This window comes from Bubalus kerabau, chromosome 18 (assembly GCF_029407905.1).
Source record: "Bubalus kerabau isolate K-KA32 ecotype Philippines breed swamp buffalo chromosome 18, PCC_UOA_SB_1v2, whole genome shotgun sequence".
In the NCBI taxonomy this organism is placed as follows: Eukaryota; Metazoa; Chordata; class Mammalia; order Artiodactyla; family Bovidae; genus Bubalus; species Bubalus kerabau.
Genome location: NC_073641.1, coordinates 19,126,855 through 19,148,531, shown reverse-complemented (window position 1 = coordinate 19,148,531; position 21,677 = coordinate 19,126,855). Strand labels below are relative to the sequence as shown.

Here is a 21,677-nt window from a genome sequence, read left to right as displayed (position 1 = left end):
AAGCTTGGATTTGGGCCTGAGGAAGAAAGCACCAAGAAGACCACACAGCCTACCTGAAGTGTCCTAAACCGAAAAAGCCTGCCTCCAGCCTTAGTAAACGGACTAGAAGGATGGCCTCGTCAGAGCTGAATAGAAATAAAGAGCAACGATCCATCCACATCTCTATAAATGACCCAATTTTGTTCCTTTTAATGGCTGAGTAATATTCCATTGTGTATATACCATATCTTCTTGATCCATATCCAAATGTCAATAGACATTTAGGTTGTTTCCATGTCCTGGGAACTGCAAATAGTGCTGCAATGAACCCCTGGTGGCTCAGATGGTAAAGAACACACCTGCAAGCCAGGAGACCTGGGTTCGATCCCTGGGTCAGAAGATCCCCTGGAGAAGGGCACTCCAATATTCTTGCCTGGAGAAATCCATCGACAGAGGAGCCTTGTGGGCTACAGTCCATGGAGTCACAGAGTCAGACACGACTGAGTGACCAACACAGGGTATATACCCAGGAGTGGGATTGTTGGGTCAAATGGTAGTTCCATTTTCTATTTCTTAAAGAAACTAGCACAATATTGTAAAACAACTATACCCCATAAAAAAAGAAAGAAAGACAGTGTAATGAGAAGCATGCAAGAGGCTACCATGTGGTTGAGTCAATTTCCAGGGGACCATAGCATTTTTGCCTGAATATCTTAAGAGCAATAAAGATCACACATTTACCTGGCCTTTGTATCTATGTCTTCGAGACCTCATGGAGTGGAGATGGGGGCCAAGGGAAAGTTGGCTATTGCAGGATCTCTTCTCACTGGCCACATAACATCTCATAAATATCCATCTGTTCCTCTTATTAGCCTATGTGCTGAGATAAAGAAATGGCTGTCAGAACCCCTTCCCCTCCAACTCTCCCACTTGCATAGCAGTAATAAGCAAACAGGGGCTCATGCTCTTTCTAAGGGGTCATGTTGTTTTCACTTACCTATGCAAGAAGGAAAAGAACAGAACTGAAAAATGGGGGTAGGGGAGGAGGACCCAGATAGTCAGACTGGAAATACTGCTCCCTCTGCTAAGCACTTCACCAAGATGAAACTTTGCTTCACTTTTACAACACAACTCATCACATAACTGAGACAGCTCATAATATGATCCATCATGCCATGGTAGTGTCCTTGGATGCTACAAAAGAATACGTGTGGCTAGATTGCCAATTTGTTATTTTTAGTTCTTGAAAAATTTGACTACAGGGGGAAATTTCAAGAAAATCACCCAGTCCCCAGCCTGTATATAGAGCACTTAAAGCACATCTATCAGTCAGAAGCACCGATTACATCCGCGGGCATTCACAGGTGACCGAAGGATATTTCCCAGCCTTCTCCCATCCATCCAGTTCACATGGGCTTACAGTAGAGCTTCTTATGTGTGTCATGGAGACTGTTGGGTGAGAGGAGACTTTGCAGCTGTTTCCCTCTGGCAGAAGTTTTCACCTGCTGATCTTCACATGGCTGGTTTATTCTCAAACTCCAGATCTCACCTCAGGCTTCACCTTCTCAGAAATCTTTCCTGTCACTGTATCAGAAGTCATGTGCATCCCCAACAATCATCTCTGTCACCTCACCCAGCTGATTTACTTTATATCCTTCACCACTGTGTATGCCATTTATTGTCTCTTTCCCCTAACTAGGTAGGGACTTTGTCCAGTTCATCACTGTATTTCCAATGGCCAGCACAGGGCTGGGCAGGCAGTGGGTGCCCGAAATATTGCTAATTCAATGGCTGTGGAAAAAGGTGAAAAAGCAGAGAAAAACAGGGACTCATGAGCTGAATGAGAACAGGTGGGTATGTCATTTCTTTCAATAAGTTTCTTTTATGAACAAGGCCAAAGTACTGAGTACCTCCAAAGGGACTTATGATTGAAGAATGAAGCCTGAAATAGTTCTCAAAATGAGAGATCACAGTTTCAAAAAAATCAACTTACTTTTTCTATCTCCAATTTGTTCTGCCAGCCTGAGATCTCCAGGACCATAAAAAAATATGAGGACCAAAAACACTTTGCTATGGTGGCTGAAAAAGTGGCTCAATGATGATAAGAACCCATGATGAACAATCTATGGTAGGAAAGCTGAAAGGGACCTGTGGTATAGAATTTCTGTCCAACTCCAGATGTTCAAACAACCCCCTGGCCACCAGCTATGAACTATGATAAGAGTCTTTGGGTCACAGATTTTTCTAATTATTCTATATTGTTAGCTATTTGCCGTGGCTAATCTGTGTTCTGCAGTAGCAATACTTACTAAGCAAGCCCCTACTATGTGGCAGGCACAATGCTAAACACTCGATCCCTAAGTCAGGTTTAATTCCATTCCACGCTTTATATAAGGGTTGTTGGATCTTATACACACTGTCCCTGCACCACAGTCTATTTTTTTTTTAATTTTATTTTATTTTTAAACTTTACATAACTGTATACAACTAGAATCCTCCGTTGTGTGTGTGTGTGTGCGCGCGCGCGTGCATGCGCACTCAGTCACTCAGTCGTGTCCAACTCTTTGCAACCCCATGGACTGTAGCCCACCAGGCTCCTCTGTCCATGGCATTTTCCTGGCAAGAATACTGGAGCAGGTTGCCATTTCCTACTCCAGGGGAACTTCCTGACCTACATCTCCTGCATCTTTTGTATTGGCAGGCAGATTCTTTACCACTGTGCCACCTAGGCAGTCCTAGAATCCTGGGGCTAGAAGCTAAGACATACATGACAACAGCTATTTACTAATCTAGCATCCCCCTCAACTCTGTGAGATTCAAGCATGAGTTAGGAGACAGATTACTTCAGGCTGTGGATACACTACCCGAGTTGACAATGAACTACCCCAACCACTGGTCCCTCAAGTTGGGTCCTCAGTGAGTACTGATCTAAGCCAGGGACAATCAGGTAACCAGAGATTACAATGGAAGAAAAAAGCTAGAAATTTCCCCAGAACATGAGGCCTCTAAACTCAGATTAGGACTTCCCAATCCAGAGGAAAGGAATTAAAAATCCAGCTCCAAAAATTCTTAACCAACTGATAGGCAAAGCAGAAAGTCAGATTCAACTTCTACGTGTGTTCAAGAACCTGTCCTCTTGCCTCCACCCCTAAAAACCCATTCCATTCAGGTATTACATGGGTCTACAATATCAGAGATATTATGGGCTTCTCTGGTGGCTCAGCTGGTAAAGAATCCGTCTGCAGTGCAGGAGACCCCATTTCAATTCCTGGGTCAGGAAGATCCGCTGAGAAGGGATAGACTACCTACTCTCAGTATTCTTGGGTTTCCCTGGTGGCTCAGCTGGTAAAGAACCTGCCTGCAATGTGGAAGACCTGGGTTCGATCACTGGGTTGGGAAGAAGGGAAAGGCTACCCACTCCAGTATTCTGGCCTGGAGAATTCCATGGACTGTATATCCATGGGGTCGCAAAGAGTCAGACATGACTGAGTGACTTGCACTTTCACAATATCAGAGAACCTTTCAGATAAACTGCTTGTTTTAGAGGCTCCACCACACTAGTGGGTTATTTTTGTTTTTGTTGCTGTTCTTGTTGGTACCACACTCTTATCCAAAAGACCTTAAAGCCATTGTTGATTTAAAACCTAGAGCCCCTGACAGAAAGTTCATTTAATTGATGAGATTACCTGACTGTACCTAAAACTTTACATCTATCTCCAAAAGAGACCGTACAGGTCCCAAAGACGGGAATTCGTGCTCCTTGAAACAGCCGGCACAGACAGCTGTGTGCTGTTAACCCCGGGTGTATTAAGAGAGGGGTGCTGTACAGTCTACATTGGTTGAGATCAATTTCAAAAGGCAGCACCATCCTCCCAGCTGAAGGGCTGAAACCAAGCTCTATGATCTCATATCTTTTCTGCTTACTTCCTTGGTTGCTGGCGCACTGGGTAATAAACAAGCGGACACGTCTATTAGTCCCTCAAATAAAATTAGAATGCCGTGGGAATCTAGGTGTGCTTGCCAAGGCCATGCTTCACATTTTCAAAAGCTGCCGCCTATGTTAGAAACGACATTATGGCACTCAGGTTAGCACAACAGCCACCATTTTGCAGTCTGTTGCCAGGGTTCTACATACATATCGATAGTATCAAGAGTGCCACCAATGGAAATCTCTAGTTTGGAATTCAGGATCAATCATTCAGGACAAAGCTTACAACTGTAAGGTTTTCTGACAAACACTAGACTTTAAATGCACTTAATTATTAACAGGAAATTTCTACCTGAAATAACTGTGATTAGGATGAGGTAAAAAAGTGTTGCCTAAGTAAATTTTGTACATGGGCTATATACACAGCTTAAACCCACTGGGGAATTGACAGCTCTCCACTTTCCTCTTCCCTGCAAATAACTGGGCTCAAGAGAGATCTAGAAGCTTGATAGTTAACCTTGAAAAAAATTAAACAGTTGTCATTAAAAATATAATTATTTCCTAACAAATTTTACAGAAAATTCTTAATGTTTCTAAGCAAATTTATTGTTCTCTATTTTTTAATGATTTTATATAAATATTATTGGCAGTGAATAATTTTATAATTTAGTCTTTAGTTACAAAAATATTCTGATGGGTCCATGACTGAATCTGAGGAAAAATTAACATTTTGCAGAATGGGAGACAATGACTGGCATGACTCCGAGCATCCCTTTTTGGGAGAATGGGAATATCTTACTGGGAAGAATTTGTTGTTGTTGTTCAGTTGCTAAGTCGTGTCCAACTCTTTGCAGCCCTATGGGCTGCAGCACACACCAGGCTTCCCTGTCCTTCACCATCTCCCAGAGTTTCCTCAAATTAATGTCCATTGAATCAGTGATGCTATCTAACCATCTCATCCTCTGTCACCTCCTTCTCCTTTTGCTTTCTATCTTTCCCAACATCAGGGTCTTTTCCAATAAGTTGGCTCTTCTCATCAGGTGGTCAAAGTATTAGAACTTCAGCATCAGTCCCTTCAGTGAATACTCAGGGTTTATATCCTTTAGGATTGACTGGTTTGATCTCCTTGCAGTTCAACAGACTCTCAAGAGTCTTCTCCAACATCACAATTAAAAAGCATCAATTCTTCAGCACTCAGCCTTCTTTACAGTCCAACTCTCACATCTGTACACAACTGCTGGAAAAACCATAGCTTTGACTTGATGGACCTTTGTCAGCAAAGTGATGTCTCTGCTTTTTAATATGCTAAGTTTGTCATAGCTTTTCTTCTAAGGAGCAAGTATCTTTTAATTTCATAGTTGCAGTCATCATCTGAAGTAACATGGGAACTCAAGAAAAGAAAATCTGTCACTGCTTCCACTTTTTCTCCTTCTATTTGCCATGAATGATGGGACCAGATGCCATGATCTTACATTTTTGAATGCTGAGTTTTAAGCCAGCTTTTTCACACTCCTCTTTCACCGTTAAGAGGCTCTTTAGTGCCTCTTCACTGTCTGCCATTAGAGTGGTATCATATCCATATCTGAGACTGTTGATATTTCTCCTGGCAATCTTGATTCCAGCTTGTGATTCATCCAGCCTGGCATTTCACATGATGTACTCTGCATATAAGTTAAATAAAACAAGGTGACAATATACAGCCTTGTTGTACTCCTTTCCCAATTTTGAACCAGTCACTTGTTCCATGTTTGGTTCCAGCTGTTGCTTCTTGACCTGAGAAGCATACAGGTTTTTCAGGAGGCAGATAAGGAGGTCTAATATTTCCATCTCTTTAAGAATTTTCCATAGTTTGTTGTGATCCACAGAATCAAGGCTTTCACAGTCAATGAAGCAGATGTAGATTTTTTGTGGGGGAATTTCCTTGCTTTCTCTATGATCCAACAATTCTTGACAATTTGATGTCCGGTTCCTCTGCCTTTTCTAAACCCAGATTGAACATCTGAAGCTTCTCAGTTCATACTCTTGAAGCCTAGCTTGAAGGGTTTTGAGCATTACCTTGCTAGCATGTGAAATGAGTACAACTGCACACTGGTTTGAACATTCTTCAGGACTGCCCTTCTTGGGACAGGAATGAAAACTGACCTTTTACAGTCCTGTGGTCACTGCTGAGTTTTCCAAATTTGCTGACATATTGAATGCAGCACTTTAATAGCATTGTCTTTTAGGATTTGAAATGGCTCAGCTAGAATTCTGTCACCTCCACTAGCTTTGTTCATAGTAATGCTTCCTAAGGCCCACTTGACTTCATAGTCCTGGATGTCTGGCTCCATGTGAGTGACCACACCATCATGGTTATCCGGATCATTAATACCTTTTTTTGTATGATTCTTCTGTTACATTCTTGCCATCTCTTTTCTGCTTCTGTTAGGTCCTACTGCTTCTGTCCTTTATTATGCCCATCCTTGCATGAAATATTTCCTTGATCCCTTCAATTTTCTTGAAGAGATCACTAGTCTTCCCCATTTCATTGTTTTCCTCTATTTCTTTGCACTGTTTATTTTTTAAAAACCTTCATAAATGGGAATCTTTATTCATAGGAAGAATACTTGCATCTTACTGGGCAAAACTTCAAGAGTTCACATATGTATAGAAAGATATATGTAGACACTGAGTAGCTAAAGGAAAGTAAGTTTTTACTACGTAAGTGACAATTATTAAGCCATCATATCATTCTATATAATATGTATTATTATGTATATTACTGTTAGTATTATTTTTCCACCCTCAGTTTTCCACACTGGGGTGGGGACTTTGCAAGCCATGTTTCTTCTTTGTCAGCTGGCTCCACGTTAGATCCTACCAATGCAGGACTCTGCCAATGGAGAGACTGTAAGGCAGGAGGAGGGGGAAGGGACTTGCTCATTCCTGTTTGTCTGCTGGTATTCCTGTTGGTTTGATCCATCTATGACTCTTCACCCCAGGCATAAGAAGTTGGTTCTAGCAACAGTTTTCCTTGTTCAGCTTCTTTTCACAGTTTCAGAACCAGCCTCCTCATACCCTGCTCAGCAGCAGCAGCAGCAGCAGTAGAACACCAGGTTCCTCAAGTGCCCTTATCTGGGGTCCTGGATATGGGGAGCTCTGCCTTCCAGGTCCTGAACTAAAGCAGCGGTTGAGTGATGCTCCTTCCTCAGAGGCACAGTCCCTGCTCTACAATGCTCCTTCTCAAATTTCTAAAAGTGAAAGTGTTAGTCGCTCAGTCCGGTCTGACATTTGCGACCCGGTGGACTGTAGCCCACCAGACTCCTCCCTCCGTGGAATTCTCCAGGCAAGAATACTGGAGTGGGTTGCCATTCCCTTCTCCAGAGGATCTTCCTGACCCAGGGATCAAATACAGGTCTCCTGCATTGCAGGCAGATTCTTTACTGTCTGAGCCATCAAATTTCTAGGTTCTGACAGTTCCAAACTCTTCCTTTCTCAGTTATTATCTCTGAGATATACCAGCATTTTCTGTCATGGTTTTTTTTCAGTCCTGCAACACATATTGCCAATTTCTTATACTATATTTTTCCTTTAAAATAGCTAGTGTGGCTCCCCATCTTCCCAGGTCCTAATTCCTGAGTGCAGCAGGTATCTTCAGTGGGGGGAAAAGTGCAGGAGAAAATGGGGACTGTTCGTGGTCAAAGAACATTAAGAAACACTAAGTTAAGCAAAGTTTAAGAGGTTTCTCTGCAACAGGACTTTCCAGAGTCTGTGCATATGCTACTGTACACTACAAATTTACAAGTGACATTTCCCAAACTTAGTTAAGCATGGAACCCATTTGCTGTGACATATGTGATGAGATTAATGCTCTATAGAACAAACATTCAGAAATGCTAGACTCAAAAAATAGGTCCTGGAACTCTCAGGAAAACTTCTCTATTATCAATAGCCTAGCACCTGGTATCCTGCATTATCCTGCCCAATAGAAGGTACTTCATTTAAAACAGAATAAAACCTCAGAGAGCCATTATTCATTTCAAGCCAGGTCCCCACAGACACAGCAAAAAGGAGAATAGAAGCAATTCTTTTAAAAAGAAAATAGCACTATTTTGGTGAATATTCCAGGTACTTGGATAGCTAAAAAACTGATCACAAAGTACATTTTCATAACAGTTTCAGCTTAAAGAATGACCTTTAATCTCTTTATATTGATGTATTCTTGCTAATTTTTTATTAGTGAAAATTCTATCCAGGCCTCTGATCCAGCTAGCTGTACCATTTACTTCTTCAGTCTCCTGCAACTGTGGGTTCCACTAACTGAAAAAAAAACCATTTCCTTTTTATAAATCAAATAGACAACAATTTACATGTTTAGCACCAAAGGAATTTGAGGCACCAAGGATCACCATATAAAAGCCCTTTGTGGTCCAGTCTGCAGCCAAAATTATGTAGAAACTATCTGATAAATACAGATACTGGAACAATGAACTGCTCACTCTCTTTTGCTATACCTGCATCCTTATCATCATCACTCTCCCTTCTTTTCCACACTTTTTCCAGCTTTCCCACCTTGCAGACCCAGCCCAGTGGTGTTCCCATCATGAAAATCCTCTCCAATCACTCTAGTCCACTAAGCACTCCCTCTGCTGAACTCTGATGGTACTTATTGTTTGCAGCCCTAATTTGGGTATGTTATAAATACCTTAACTTTGTGTCTATCTATCCACAAATGTAATTTCTGTGTCTCCAAGTGAACTTTAAATTCTTTGATAGCAAGAACCACGGGGAACAGCTACAATAACCACAACTAAATATGGTCTGCAAAAGGAAGAACTGGTTTCTGATTTTTTTAATTTACTCATACGGAAAGTATTATACACTTACCAGCATTCACAGATAAGAAAGAAATTATATGAACTCCAGATTTCCAGGACGGCAGTGAGCTGTGATGTCAATATGAACACCTGCCTGATTTAGAAGAGCCTAGTGCCTTGCTTGTAACAGGTACTCAATAGACAACTGTTGTTGATGATAATGCTGCTGCTGTTGCTAAGTCGCTTCAGTCATGTCCGACTCTGTGTGACCCCATAGACGGCAGCCCACCAGGCTCCCCCGTTCCTGGGATTCTCCAGGCAAGAACACTGGAGTGGGTTGCCATTTCCTTCTCCAATGCATGAAAGTGAAAAGTGAAAATGAAGTCGCTCAGTCCTGCCCAACTCTGAGCGACTCCATGGACTGCAGCCTACCAGGCTCCTCTGTCCATGGGATTTTCCAGGCAAGAATACTGGAGTGGGGTGCCATTGCCTTCTCTGGTTGATGATAATGACTATCATGGAATTAGAATATTTGGGATTCCATTTGGGATCTCAGATGATATAGACTAAAGATGTGCTCATTTGAACAAACCTTTATTAAGTTCCAAGTATAGAAAGAATAGACAGAGTTGTGATGTGGGAAGAACACTGATGTAGAACCAGTCAGAACTTGGCTTTTTAAACCCTGCTTACTCATGGTGTGGCCTTGGGCAAGTACCTGCCTTTCCTCAGCATCCATTTCCCCATTTATAAGAGTAAGATAATAACCACTACAAGTAGCTACTGTAATGATCACATAAAATAAGTTTTGGTACATTACCATTTGGCACATAGTAGGTGAAACTGACTACAACAGTCCTGGGAGTCGCGGCATGCTGGCTGAGACCTTTTGAAGGACGTTGTTATTACCACCTTAGGCCAAACTACAGGGATAAAACACAGCCACACATATCACAGAAAACTGGATTAAAGATTTACTGAGCATGGCCTGCTCAACTGAGCAAGACCCAGTTTTCCCCACAGCCAGTCCCTCCCATCAGGAAGCTTCCACAAGCCTCTTATCCTCTTCCACCAGAGGGCAGACAGAAAGAAAACCACAATCACAGAATAGGAATCAAACTGATCACATGGATCACAGCCTTGTCTAACTCGGTGAAACTATGAGCCATGCCATGTAGGGTCACCCAAGATGGACAGGTCATGGTGGAGAGTTCTGATAAAATGTGGGCCACTGGAGAGAATAAAAATGGCAAACCACATCAGCATTTTTGCCTTGAGAACCCCATGAACAGTATGAAAAGACAAAAAGATATGACATTGAAAGATGAATTTTTCAGGTCGGTAGTGCCCAACATGTTACTGGAGAATAGTGGAGAAATAGTTCAAGAAAGAATGAAGAGACTGAGCCAAAGTGGAAACAACTTCCAGTTGTGGATGTGTCTGGTGATGAAAGTAAAGTCCAATGCTGTAAAGAAAAATCCTGCATAGGAACCTGAAATGTTAGGTCCATGAATCAAGATAAATTAGTGGTAAAACAGGAGATGGCAAAAGTGAACATCAACATTTTAGGGATCAGTGAACTAAAATGGACTGGAATGGGTGAATGTAATTCAGATGACAATTATATCTACTACTGTGCAAGAATCCCTTAGAAGAAATGGAGTAGCCCTCACAGTCAACAAGTCTGAAATGCACTACTCAGATGCAGTCTCAAAAATGACAGAATGATCTCTGTTTCCAAGGCAAACCATTCAATATCACGGTAATCCAAGTCTATGCCCCAACCACTAATGCCAAAGAACCTGAAGTTGAATGGTTCTATGAAGATCTACAAGACCTTCTAGAACTAACACCCAAAAAAGATATTCTTTTTATCATAGGGGACTCGAATGCAAAAGTAGGGAGTCAAGAAATACCTGGAGTAATAGGCAGGTTTGGCCTTGGAGTACAAAATGAAGCAGGGCAAAGGCTAACAAAGTTTTGCAAAGAGAATGCACTGATCACAGAAAACACCTTCTTCCAACAAAACATGACTCTATACATGGACATCACCAGATGGTCAATACCGAAATCAACTTGATTATATTCTTTGCAGCCCAAGATGGAGAAGCTCTATACAAGTCCGCAAAAACAACACCTTGAGCTGACTGTGGCTCAGATCATGAACTACTTATTGCAAAATTCAGACTTAAATTGAAGAAAGTAGGGAAAACCACTGGACCATTCAGGCATGACCTAAATCAAATCCCTTACAGTTATACAGTGGAAGTCACAAATAGATTCAAGGGATTAGATCTGATAGAGTGGCTGAAGAACTATGGATGGAGGTTCCTGACATTGTACAGGAGACAATGATCAAAACCAACCCCAAGAAAAAGAAATGCAAAAAGGCAAAATGGCTGTCTGAGTAGGCCTTACAAATAGCTGAGAAAAGAAGAGAAGGGAAAGGCAAAGGAGAAAAGGGAAGACAGACCCATATGAATGCAGAGTTCCAAAGAATAGCAAGGAAAGATAAGAAAGCCTTCCTCAGTGATCAATGCAAAGAAATAGAGGAAAACAACAGAATGGGAAAGACTAGAGATCTCTTCAAGAAAATTAGAGATACCAAGGGAACATTTCATGCAAAATGAGCACAATAAAGGACAGAAACGGTATAGGCCTAAGAGAAGCAGAAGATATTAAGAAGAGGTGGCGAGAATACACAGAAAAACTATACAAAAAAATCTTAATGACCCAGATAACCATGATGGTGTGATCACTTACCTAGAGCCAGACATCTTGGGATGTGAAGTCAAGTGGGCCTTAGGAAGCATCACTATGAACAAAGCTATTGGAAGCGACAGAATTCCACAGAGCTGTTTCAAATCTTCAGAGATAAAGCTGTGAACGTGCTGCACTCAACATGCTAGCAAATTTGGAAAACGCAGCAGTGGCCACAGGACTGGAAAAGGTCAGTTTTCATTAAAACCCCAAAGAAGGGCAGTGCCAAAGAATACTCAAACTACCGCACAATTGTACTCATTACACATGCTAACAAAGTAATGCTCAAAATTCTTCCAAGCCAGGCTTCAACAATATGTGAACCTTGAACTTCCAGATGTTGAAGATGGATTTAGAAAAGGCAGAGGAACCAGAGATCAAATTGCCAACATCCGCTGGATCATAGAAAGAGCAAGAGTATTCCAGAAAAACATCTACTTCTGCTTCATGACTACATTAAAGCCTTTGACTGTGTGGATCACAACAGACTGTGGAAAATTCTTAAAGAGATAGGAGTACCAGACCACCCTACCTGCCTCCTGAGAAATCTGTATGCAAGTCAAGAAGCAACAGTTAGAACTGGACATGGAACAATGGACTGGTTCCAAATTGGGAAAGGAGTACATCAAGGCTGTGTATTGTCACCTTGCTTATTTAACTTATATGCAGAGTACATCACACAAAATGTCAGACTGAATGAAGCACAAGCTGGGATCAAGATTGCTGGGAGAAATATCAATAACCTCAGATTATCAGATGACACTGACCCTTATGGCAGAAAGCAAAGAGGAACTAAAGAGCCTCTTGATGAAAGTGAAAAAGGAGAGTGAAAAAGCTGGCTTAAAATTCAACATTCAAAAAACTAAGATCATGGCATCTGGTCCCATCATTTGATGACAAATAGATGGGGAAACAATGGAAACAGTGACAGACTTTATTTTCTTGGGCTCCAAAATCACTGCAGATGGTGAATGCAGCCACCATGAAATTAAAACACTTGGTCCTTGGAAGAAAAGCCTATATAGTGTATGACAAGCCTAGATAGTGTATTAAAAATCAGAGACTTCACTTTGCCAACAAAGGTCCATATAGTCAAAGCAATGGTTTCTGCAGCAGTCATTATGGATGAGAGAGTTGGACCATAAAGAAGGTTGAACACTGAAGAATTGATGCTTTTGAGCTGTGGTGTTGGAGAAGATTCTTGAGAGTCCCTTGGACTGCAAGAAGATCAAACCAGTCAATCCTAAAGGAAATCAACCCTGAATATTTATTGGAAGGACTTATGCTGAAGCTCCAACTTTGGCCACCTGATGTGAAGAGCCAACTCATTAGAAAAGACTCTGATGCTGAGAAAGATTGAAGGCAGGAGGAGAAGGGGACAACAGAGGATGAGATGGTTGGAAGGCATCACCAACTCAATGGACATGATTTTGAGCAAGCTCTGGGAGATGTTGAAGGACAGGGAAGCCTGGCATGCTGCAGTCCATTGGGTCTCAAAGAGTCAGACAGAACTGAGTGACTGAACAACAACAGGTGCTTAATGAAACTCAGCTCCCCTGAGCTCCCCTGCCGAGTTTATGATTCATCTCTATCTAAAACTTTTCTATCCCTTTCTCTTCCCACTGCTGTTCCCCTAAGGATTGAGGAGTTATCAAAGAAAAGGGGGGATTGAAATCAAGCAGGACCTTGTGGGGACTTCCTGTGTACAAAAACCTCTCCATGTCCCCCATTTCTTGTTTGTGGGGGGGGGGGGGGAAGGCTTTAGTCTCCTAGGCCTTCCCTGAGTTCCAAAGAAAAGACTCAAGCAGAAAATGATCAGGACGATAGAGTCTCAGGGCTCTTAGTTCCTCCTGAATGGATATAGACGATAATACAACACATGTCTTTGAGCTGCTCTGTAGAAACTAAGACCCCTGCCCAACCCAACTGGAGGATGTAAACTACAAACGGAGCCAGCACAAGCATGCAGACCTCAGGCTGGGCGGACCGGAAGGGTTAGATTCTGATAACATCACTCAGTTACCTCATTGCCAGCCCATCCAAGAAGATCCGTGAGCTGATCAAGCACCTTTCAATTCTTTCCCCTAAAATCCATCATGGAGTTCAGGTCTTTTGAGCTTGAGCTGCCCATTCTCCTTGCTTGGCACCCTGCAAATAAACCCTTACTTTGCTGCAAACACCATCAGAGTTTGGCTTTCTATGCACAGGCCCACGGGCCTTTGCTAGGTAATATTAACAACTAGCAGCAGTAATTCTGCTGCTACTATTTTTAGAGAAAGTCTGTACCCAGGTGAGCAGAGTTGACAATCACCCTCCCAGGGTGAAGATATTCACCTACCTGTTCCAATGCCTAAAATCCAAAACAGATGTCTATGAATTTAAGGATTACTTCCTATTACAATGCTCAACACATGAATCTAGTATCAGTATTTACCACTTAATGTGAATTTGTTTATCAGCTCTACTTGGTAACAGACGCATTGATTCACTCTTGTAGAAATCAGAAACTGAGCTATTACTACGTCCCAGACGCTCTACATACAGGACCATATGATTACAAAGATGAGTAAATGCTCACTAGCTTTGCCCTTTGCAGGCTCAAAGTCTTGCCATGTACTTGCTTGAGAGAAAGCAGAGAGAGTGCAGAGGGGAATGAAGGGTCAAGCAGGGCAGCTAAAATTCAAAGGATAAAGATTATGGATGAGCGATTTACCTACTCAAACTTGTTGCCTAGAACTGCAACTGCTGATGGACACAGTAGGTGAGGAAACAATATACAGAAAATATTTTGATAATTATGAGGTATTTGTTCAGCAAATCAATGTAGAGTGTTGTTATTCAGAATAGCGGGTAGAGCTGAATTCCTTCAGAAGCTGTGCAGCCTCTGCCTGGTGCTCATGCAACAATGAGACGAGAAGGACTCTGGAGACAGAGGGGACAGAGGTCTCAGCCTCCCAACAGCTACCATCTGCATACCGCATCAAAAATGGGGGGCATATCCTCCTCATTGTGGCTGAACAATAGAAAGAGCTTTCTAAATGAACTAATATTTTTTAAGAATGAAAGGTAAACAGTATACCTTTTATAAGAATGAACTGCTTTAGAGTAGTATCATTTGCATGCAAACAATAATTAGGATAACTGAGTAGGCTTGGACTGACATGTATTTGGCCCCAGTTTACTATCCATTAGCTTTCCACTTATTATTATTTTGCTGTACCACAAGGTATGCAATATCTTAGTTCCTGACAAGGGATGGAACCCATGACCCCTACAGTGGGAGCACTGAGTCTTAACAACTGGACCATCAGGGAAGTCCTGATTTTTTATTTCTTTATACTTGAAAAACAACACAAGTGGATGTCTTTCAAACCAACTTGTAATTCAAATTTTCCTAGTTCATACTAACTCCCAACTCATACAAATCAGTAAGGCCAACTGCAGTTTCTCAAGCCTTGGGGGGATGATTTAAAGACACCCTCATCTTTTTCTCCTGAATTATCTGGATTCATCCATAAGTCCACCATAAAACAGCAGTTCCAATGTAACGCTTCAGTTTGGTTACACTTACATGTTGAGAAATCTAGGACCACTTCTGCCCAAAGCCATTTCGTCCTTTCACGTAGAAGATAATGAAGTTACAGCCTCTAATTAGAATTAATCACCTGACATATTTTATAATTTATGAGAGTGTTGTATGTGTGCGATGATCAAGATATATGGTCTTTGTCTGCATTTGCCATTTATTGATTCAGAGTTTGGGTATTTAGCTTCTAAAAATGAATTTAATATGGCCAGATTAGTTGGCCCTTTTTATGAAGGCCACTCTGACTCACTCCCCAGTAGTTACAGTCCCTCCTAATCCCTTAAATATCCCCTCAATATTAACGTTGATTCGAAGCTACGTGTATGCTTCATCAGAATAATAACAGCAACAATTCCTTGTATTTGTACAATGCTTAATATTTTTCAAAGCACTGTTGTTAAATGTCATGCCCTCCCAAACCAGGTTCAGTGATAGGAAACTGAGCAGAATCTCATTTTCCTCATTAAAATAAAATAAAAAATGTTAAGACTAGAGGAAATGGAACTGCCAGTCCCTCAGTTCCACATTCATTAGCAGAGTCCTGCTAAAAATTGCTGAGGTTCACGAGGCGCCAAGCCGTCTTGGACGGTCAAATCTGTCTTACTCTCTCTCCTCGGTTTCTCCAGAGAGGCCATGCTCTTCTCTTTGGCTCTCCTCTGTTGACACATGAAGCGATCTGTCTGGGGCGGGTGATGAGAAGCAACCAGCTGGCTGCTCCCCTCAAGCATCCCTCTGCCAGCTATGATCAGTGTCACTAGGCACAGCCCCCTCAACTGCCCCCTGAATCCAAAAGCCTCCTTTGGGTTTTTTCTCTGCTCACTGCAATCAGTCCAGAGATGTTAGGCCCTCTAAGTTGGCACAGACACAGTCATGATTCTTCACCTGCTAAGTGGCTCTGGGACTTTCCACAGTCCTTAAGATCTAACAAACTACATTCTGTGCAATCACAGCTTTGTGGAGGTCCCTGCCACCAGTGAAAGAAGTCAGAGTAGGCTTGACTGGCAGGAGCAGAGCCCACGGGGATGCCAGCAAGCCTGGCAGAAGAAGCAGGAAGCAGGTCAGTACCTGAAAGCCTCCAACAGTATTTTTCCAGTTTTCACATTTGTTCCACTCTGGATGTGACATGGGTGTGTGGGTGTGTGTGTGTGTGTGTGAGACATGGGGTATGTGTGTGTGTGTGTGTGTGTATGCGCGCACATGCGTGACCCCAGCCAGGCTCCAGAAACTGAAAGTGCAATGTGCTTCTCTGGGCTTTTGTTTCTTTCACCTTACTATGTAAGCCTAATGTAAACTTCTTTCAGCTATGACACATCTTCAAGTATCTAAGCGTTGTTTTGTTGTTGTTGTTTATCCCTAAGTCATTGCCAACTCTTTTGCAACCCTATGGACTATAGTTCACCAGACTCCTCTGTCCATGGGATTTTCAAGGCAAGAATACTGGAGTGGGCTGCCATTTCCTTCTCCAGGGGATCTTCCCAACCAAGGGATCAAACCTGGGTCTCCTGCTTGGCAGACGTGCTTTACCACTGAGCCACCTGGGAAGCCTGAGCACTGTTTCAGGACAGTGCTATTCCATGAGATGCCTTTATAGAAGATCTTCAACCCTATGGTGTTCTGCTCTCTTCCCTCAACAGCACCACTGGTGCATCTAGAAAGTTCCTGGGCACCTCAACAATTATAATTGTCCATTCTTTTCTTTAAAACAACTTTTTATTGTATACTGGAGTCTAGCCAGTTAACAATGTTATCACAGTCTCAGGTGGACAGCAAAGGGACTCAGTCATACATGTATCCATTCTCCCCCGAACTCTCCTCCCATCCAGACTGCCACATAACATTGAGCAGAGTTCCCTGTGCTGTACAGAAGATCCTTGTTGGTTATCCATTTTAAATATAACAGTGTGTACATGTCGATCCTAAACTCCCCAACTATCCCTTCCATATTTCTGGCAGGAGATACGTTAGTCATCACCGCCAGGAACAAAAGACTTATAGCTGTCTGCCTTTCGGTGCCTGGAGGGTACGCTTCATTGCTCTTCTCTGAAGTCAGGCTCAGCATGGAACTTACTCTGTTCAATAAAGTGAGAGCAGTCCTGATACCCTCAGAAGAAGTTCTCGGAGCCAGAATGTGACTTGTCACATTCCTGCCCCAGGACTGCAGTTGTAGTGGGGACACATTTTGAGACAAAACCTTCATCAGCCTGAGCCTCGGTGACTATCAAGAGCAGAGGCCCTCTGCCAACTGACCCTGGACGGCTGGCGTGAATAGGAAATAAAGATATATTGTGTTGTTTCTTACTGCGGCCTAAACTGACCTAATCTGACTAGTACTTGAGTCGAGGGATCTGAAAATCAGCCTCTGGAAGCCCAGACAAAGGGTTCAGCAATGCAGGAAGCCACCTGACCTCTATCAGAGAGAGTCAGTTTGACCCTCAGCAGCCCAATATGACGAGACACAGCAGTGGACAGTCACTGCTGCCATGACTGCCACACACTGAAACGATACGTAAAATGCCATGGCTTGTTGTCAAGATAATTCCACTTCCTGAGAGTCTCTCATTTTGGAGAGGGCACACATTACACATTTTCTTCACTACATTTTCAGAAACAAAGGAAGAGAAAAAAAAGATCCTGCCAAACAGCATTTATATTTAGCACGCACCATATGCACATGTGCGCTACAGAGCACAAAGACATGTGGCGGTCCCGCCAGATTGAAATCAGCAGGAGCGAGAGCCGGAGATATTACACACAAGTGCGAGACTCTCGGGAGTATAAATGTAGGCATTTCTGAGCGCAGAATGGCTCTTTGTGTCTTGACTTCACAAGATTCTTCAGTAGCCACTTCAGAATATTCTAGGGGAGCATAATCTTTAGATGCCAAGGCCACGAGCAAAAGGAGGGCTTAGTGGGCAAATGGCCTTTGAAGTGGAGTGCAGCTACTTAGGTCCCCCGCAGGTCCTTGCTAATCCACTTCACTGTATCCTCCACTGTGGAGCCTGGCCCCAAATGGGAAGTTTCCTCCTCAGAGTCACCGAGGGAGAAAATATCTGGGAGGAAAAATGGTGTCTGCCAGCATCAAAACACATTTAACACAACTGGGCACTTCATGATTATGAAGGAAGCAAGAGAAGGAAGTGTTCAGGCCCTGAAGAGGGAACTGAATCTAGGAAGCTGCCAATAAGGTCGAAAAGCAAACACGAGCATGGAGGTAGGACAGGCTAATAATTACCACCCTGTCAGGCTCAAACCCCCAGCTGAGTGTTCAACGAAAAGGCCACTGCCCCTCCTGGGATCCACGAGGAGGGTTTTCCCTAAACACACACTAGGCTGTCTATGGCCCTTTATTCACACAACCTAGTCGGGGGGCAGGAGTCAGTGCTTTATGGGGTGACCCATTTGGAAGGAAAGCCAGGCATGCTTCATTCAGCAACACCATTCGTCCCCTCGGTCTGCGTCAACCCAGTGCTCCAGCAACAAGGTGGGGAAGTCTACCTATTAGTCTTGTCTAATAGACATAAAGTTGGATAATCAGTCAAAATCCATCCCATCTGCCTTCACTAATCATGGTTGTTTCAATTATTTCTACAAAAGACTTGCATGTCCTCCAAGCTGTATATAGCCTAAACAATATGTTTGCCAGAGTCGTTTTCCAGGAACTTGGAGTCAGTTGTGTCTAGTTCAAGCTGAGCTGGTTAAGACTGGATAGGACCAAAAATCCTCCAACTGGGTGTGCACAAGCATCTGCTAGGTCAGGGGTCCCCAACCTCCAGGATCTAATGCCTGATGCTGTGCAGGGGAGCTGATTAATAACAATAGAAATAAAGTGAACAATAAACATAACACACTTGAATCAACCCAAAACCATCCCCACCCCCACCTGGTCTAGGGAAAAATCATCTTCCACGACACCAGTCCCTGGTGTAGAAAAGATTGAGTACTGCTATGCTAGGTGAACTTCTGACCTCAGAGGGTCAAAAACTCCACCCTTAGCGCTAAACACCTCAAGTTTGAATTTGCAAAGACTTATAAGCTTAGTTGGGTGTCCCAGGTGGCTCAGCAGGTAAAGAATCCACCTGCAATGCAGGAGACGCAGGAGACATGGGTTTGATCCCTGGGTCAGGAAGATCCTCTGAAGGAGGGCATGGCAACTCACTCCAGTAATCTTGCCTGAAGAATTCAATGGACAGAGGAGACTGGTGGGCTATGGTCCATGGGGTCTCAAAAAGTTGGACACAACTAAAGTGACTGAGAACATAAGCTCAGTTACACTTGTAACTGAACAGTAATTGCCCGATTACCACATCTTTTCCCAATCAGCTATTCCCACCCTCCCACACGTCAAACCACCCTGCTTCTTTGCTTTCCCGTGTGTGTTACAGTCACTCAGACACCATGTTCGACTCTCTGCGACCCCATGGGCTGTAGTCTGCCAGGCTCCTCTGTCCATGACATTTCCCAGGCAAGAATATTAGAGTGGGTTGCCATTTCCTTCTCCAGGAGATCTTCCCAACCCAGGGATCAAATCCTAGTCTCTGCATTGCAAGCAGACTTTTTCCATCTGAGCCACCAGGGAAGACTATTAGTACCCCAAGTTCCTCCTTATTCCATAAATACCCCCAGCCTATTGCTTTTGGGGAAGTGGATCTGAAACTCTTTTTTTTCCATCTCTTCACTTAGCTGATTTATGAGTAACCCTCGCTTTGCTACAGACCTCAGTGTCAGAATTCTGAGTAAACTCTCTCTTTGCTGTAAACCTCAGCATTTTGTGGGTAAACCTTCTCTTTGCTGTGAATCTCAGCATCTTCAGCATTTTGACTTGCTGGGCATGAGCAAGATGAAACTGGTTTGGTAACAAAGCCACTCTCCCCTCTGATTTCTATCAGTAATAGTGGTAATATCTTGGTTCTTGATCTACCTCTCCTACTTCTTTATTTCTCAAGAGATGGGGAAGGGACCAGAGCACAACCTTTAAAAGAACGACAACCCATTATGGATACAACAGAAACTGGGTAGGACCAATTACACCAAAGATGGCAGAAAATCTGACTTCCACTAAAACTGGAGCCTCATTATATGTTCAATGTAATACATTAGCTAAATGACACACCCACAAGCACCATGGACGGCTGTTCTAAGAATGACCGTGAAGGCCAAAAAGTGGGCAGTGCTCCAATTCCTGGAAATCCCTGCCCCATCCCCCAAAGAGCTGGACTAATCCTTCCACTTGCTGCTGCTGCTGCTAAGTCGCTTCAGTCATTTCCGACTCTGTGCAACCCCATAGACGGCAGCCCACCAGGCTCCCCTGTCCCTGGAATTCTCTTTGCTGGCCTATAGAATTACCCAGCCCATAAAAAACCCATATTTCAGGGTGCTCTCACTTTCCAAAACAACCCCATATCATGGGGTCTGCTCTGACCTTTTGAGACAGACCACATTCTGTCTATGGAATGTGTATTTCTCTAAATAAATCTGCTTCCCAACTTAGTTCTTGGAGAAGAGCCCTCTTGCCTGCCCACCTATCTCCTTCACAAGCATCCTGTATCAACAAATCTGCTTCTTACCTATCACTTTGCCTTTTGCTGAATTCCTTCTGTGCTGAGACATAAAGAACCTGAGCTTCATTAAGTTCTGAGACCAGGTGTGCAATTTCAGCTAGGAGATCGGGGATTCAAGTCCCCTCCCAACCCACAGACTGTGGGTTCAAGTCCCAACCTGAGGTACAAACTGGTTCAAGTCCCAATCTAAGGTATGCAGTTTTACTTAACATAATCTTTGGCAAGCAACAGACATTAAGTTAAGTAAATTTATCCACCACTATCAATACACATCCACTTGGAGTAAATAAAGGTGGATTCTTTCTTTCCAGCACCTGGTTTTGCAAATGGTGTATGTTTTGTGGCCAGAACATTACATTTCTGACAGAAATGGTAGGCAGAGGTTACATTTTATAGAAAACATGAGGTGCTCTGTAACACAATTATCTACTTTTCATCTCTGAATGATATAAATTTTTCAATGTTAAAGGCAATCCAATACACATCTCCTGATTCAGAGTTGTTAAGGAAACTCCATTGAAAAAAAGACTTGACTCTGCCTGCCACTGCAGGTCAGACACACATACATGTGCCTGGGCTCTTCCAGTGAAGACGAGAAGAAAGAAACCCTTCTGAGAGAATTTACCATGGGGGAAGGAGTCACAACTCCTGATTGCCAACCCTCTGAATTTACAATGGGGGAAGGAGTAACTCCTGATCGCCAACCATGAGTGGTACTTCCGAGAAAGTACAAGAGCTCACCTAGACATAGCCCCTAGAGGCTTGAATGCACACTATTAGAAAGGGGCAATAAGTTCAAAGAACTATCATAGTAATCCCTATAACTTGGGGAACTCAAGAAGTCTTGATGTGAGATTTCCTACAGCTGATCATAGCACATTTTAGGGAGCATTTTTCTTCCCAATTTGCAAATAAAGCAATCAGACAAACCAGCCTGGAGATACAGCAAGTGAAATCCATTTCCACAGGCAAGGAGATTTCCACCTCCAGTGGCGTCCAGCTGGCAGCAACAGCAACATCCAAGTGATGGGGTAGAGGTGTATCTAGCCCAGGAGAAGCCTCCACAGAAC

The 21,677-nt window shown here is 43.0% G+C and overlaps 1 long non-coding RNA gene across 4 annotated transcripts in view; it reads right to left on the bottom strand.

Moving 5' to 3' along the window:
• The window catches only part of LOC129632874 (uncharacterized), a 268,709-nt gene that overhangs the window by 189,338 nt on the left and 57,694 nt on the right, over positions 1-21,677 (bottom strand). For all 4 annotated transcript variants that reach the window (XR_008704719.1, XR_008704720.1, XR_008704718.1 and 1 more), the window contains exon 2: positions 721-859. This is a non-coding gene — a long non-coding RNA (uncharacterized LOC129632874). The remainder of the gene's footprint in view (positions 1-720; positions 860-21,677) is intronic.